At 50.7% G+C, this 3,418-nt stretch overlaps 1 pseudogene; it reads left to right on the top strand.

Annotated features, from left to right (window-relative positions):
- The first annotated feature begins 239 nt into the window (after positions 1-239).
- On the top strand, positions 240-1,394 carry LOC147313309 (uncharacterized; annotated as a pseudogene).
- The last annotated feature ends 2,024 nt before the right edge of the window (positions 1,395-3,418 follow it).

Below are 3,418 nucleotides of genomic sequence, written 5' to 3'. Positions count from 1 at the left end.
AGCAAAGAAATAAAAACATAACACATGGACACTTTTGCCACGAACAAGCTGAAGGGATGGTGATTTTTTTTAATAATCCCAGAGTGTTAAAAAACACTTAGAACCAAATTTATTTATCAGCATGAATAGTAAAAAAACCCCACAATTTTGTTTTCACTGTCAAAGTCGATTTAACTGAAGTTACATGTTTCCGGTTAGTGTGGAGGTCACGTGTTTCCGGTTACTGTGGAGGTTGCAATATGGCGCTCCCCAGTGGCTGCAGCCAGGTGCTCTTGTGGTCAAAGTCGATTTAACTGAAGTTACATGTTTCCGGTTAGTGTGGAGGTCACGTGTTTCCGGTTAGTGTGGAGGTCACGTGTGTCCGGTTAGTGTGGAGGTCACGTGTTTCTGGTTACTGTGGAGGTTGCAATATGGCGCTCCCCAGTGGCTGCAGCCAGGTGCTCTTGGGGGGGGGGGGGCTCTAAAGGATAGGATTACTGAATTGGAGACTCTGATACACCCGTAGCTAGCCAGGCCCCTGTAGCCGGTACAGCCGAAGGTAGCGTAGGCCCTATAGCTGTTCCCCCCGGGAGGCCCCGAGCAGCAGGGGAAAGAGGACAACTGGGTGGCAGTGAGGAGGAAGCATAGTCTTAAACAGAAGCCCCAGGTACACCACCAACCTGTTCATGTGTGTAACCGTTTTTCCCTACTCGGCGACACACCCACCGGGGATCAAACTCTATTAATTGGCGATTCTGTTCTCAGACATGTGAAGCTAGAGACACCAGCAACCATAGTCAACTGTCTTCCAGGGGCCAGAACAGGTGACATTGAGGGAAATTTAAAACTGCTGGCTAAGGGTAAATGTAAATTCAGTAAAATTACAATTCACGTCGGCAGTAATGCCACCTGATTACGTCAATTGGAGGTCATTAAAATCAATATTGAATCGGTGTGTAACTTTGCCAAAACAATGTGGGACTGTGTAGTTTTCTCTGGTCCCCTCCCCAATCAGACCAGGTGTGACATGTTTAGCCGCATGTTCTTCTTAAATTGCTGTCTGTCTGAGTGGTGTCCACAAAACAATGTGGGCTTCATAGATAATTGGCAAACCTTCTGGAGGAAACCTGGTCTTGTTAGGAGAAACGGCATCCATCCCACTTTGGATGGAGCAGCTCTCATTTCTAGAAATCTGGCCAAATTTATTAAACCCCCCAAAATGTGACTATCCAGAGTTGGGACCAGGAAACAGAGCTGCAGTCTTGCACTCCTCTCTGCAGCTTCTCTCCTCCTGTTATCCCCCCAAAACCCCTTAGAGACTGTGTTAAGTCCCAAACAGACAAAAAAAACCAAACAAACTAAAAACCAGCAAAAAATGACCTAAACATAAAAAATAACAAAGAAAGAACAATACAGCATCCACTTCTGAACAAAAGAGTAAAACAGTGAAATGTGGATTATTAAACATTAGGTCTCTCTCTTCCAAGTGTCAGCCGGTGATCAGCTGATCACGGGGCCGGGTTTAAAAGAGAGACGCCACTCACCTGTTCGCCGCTCAGACATCGTTCTCTTCATGTCAGGAGCTCCGAAACTTTGCCGACGTCAGTCTCCGCCTGATTCAGCAACCGTGAGTGTTTGTCCCTTTGATACTTTTTCTCATCCCGGCTCCGCTCGCTCTCCATCTGTAACGACAGTTCCGAAGCTACGCTTTGTGCACTGATTGTTACTAGAATAACTGCGTGTCTGTTCCAACCCACCGCTAGCCTTCGCCGCGTTTGGGTCTAGCCAGCACGCCACACGGGCACGCCGAACTACTGTGTGTAATTCGCCTGATCGTGACAGGATGTCTGAGCCGCATATTGACACAGAGGAATTCGAACGGCTAAAAGCCGAAGTACTATATCTTCGCGGTGTGGTAGATTGGATGAGCACAAAAATGAAGTCCCTCACCGAAACTGTCCTCCAACTTTCCACTTCCGTCACCTTGCTGCAACGTCAGCCAGCGCCGGTGAGCGCGGAGCCCCAGATCGGACTACCAGATAAGTGGAACGGAGTTGATGGGCAGCCTGATGGTTTGCTCACCACTTTAGACATGCTGTTTGAATGTCAGCCCACTAAATACGCCACCGCCCGTGCAAAAGTTGCACTGTTAACCTCTCTCTTGTCTGGCCAGGCTCAGGAATGGGCCGCGGCTCTCTACAACAATAAATCTGCAGCTTGCAATGACTATGCCCTGTTTGTGGAGGCATTAAAAAGACATTTGTTCCCCCGAGCAGTGAAGTGGAAGTGGAGTCACAGCTGCTTCATTTACGCCAGGGCAGTCGACCCGTCTGTCACTTTGCCTCCCAATTCCGTATCCTGGCCGCTAAGCTAAAGTGGGGAGATGATTCTCTGCGCTCTATTTTTCTGGAGGGACTGGCTGATTACATCCGAGATGAGATGACCGGCCGTGAGGCCCCAAAAACTCTGGATGAGGCCGTGGACCTCACCCTGAAGATCGACCAACGAGTGATGTCGCGGCCTCGCCACACCCCTCGGGCCTTCAAATCCTTCCAGCCTCAGAGGGCCACGTCTTCGCAGCCTCCTCCCCCCTCTGACGGAGCCACTGCTAGCCCAAGCAGTAGATCCAGCGAGGAGCCCATGCAGCTGGGTAGACTCTCCAAAGAGGAGAGAGAGAGACGCTGGCGTGAGGGTCTCTGCGCCTACTGTGGATCAGCTCGACACCGTCGTCCCCAGTGCCCGCTACGTCCGGGAAACGACGATGCCAGGTAGACTGTGGGGGAGTCCCACCTGGCCCTTCCCACTCCTCTGACCCCTCTCGTTTTCTGTTACCAGTAATATTTCACCTGAAACACCAACAGTTCTCATCTGAAACCCTCCTGGACACCGGAGCCGCTGAGAACTTCATCGACCAAACACTAGCCTCTCAACTTCGCATTCGGTTAACTTCCGTCGATCGATTTCTCCTGGTGACCTCAGTAGATGGGCGACCCCTCCTACCCTACCCGATCCAGTTCCAGACCCAGCCAGTTCGCATGTCTATTGGGGATCATCAGGAGGAGATCCAGTTTCTAGTAGTCTCAGCCATTTCCTCTCCTCTCATCCTTGGATACCCCTGGTTCCGTCAACATGACCCCCACATCTCCTGGTCTTCCTGCCAGATCCTGGATTGGGGTCCCCAGTGTCAATGAAATTTTCTCCCATGCAGCAACGGTACGGTGTCGGAGACCGAGAACTCCTGGCCATCAAGTGGGCCTTAGAAGAGTGGCGGCATTGGCTCCTGGGAGCGAAAGACCCTTTTCTGATCTGGACTGATCATCAGAACCTGATCCATATTCGTTCTGCCAAGCAGCTCAACCCAAGGCAGGCCCTTTGGGCCTTATTCTTTTAGCCTTACAATTTCCACCTCGCCTACCGCCCTGGTTCCAAGAACGCTAAG

The sequence above is a fragment of the Aulonocara sp. 'chitande type north' Nkhata Bay genome, linkage group LG15 (assembly GCF_057382095.1).
Source record: "Aulonocara sp. 'chitande type north' Nkhata Bay isolate Kocher_YH1m ecotype deep benthic linkage group LG15, A_spYH_male_GT1.1, whole genome shotgun sequence".
NCBI lineage: Eukaryota > Metazoa > Chordata > Actinopteri > Cichliformes > Cichlidae > Aulonocara > Aulonocara sp. 'chitande type north' Nkhata Bay.
Note: the sequence above shows the minus strand (reverse complement) of the source record. Positions and strands in the feature narration are given on the sequence as shown.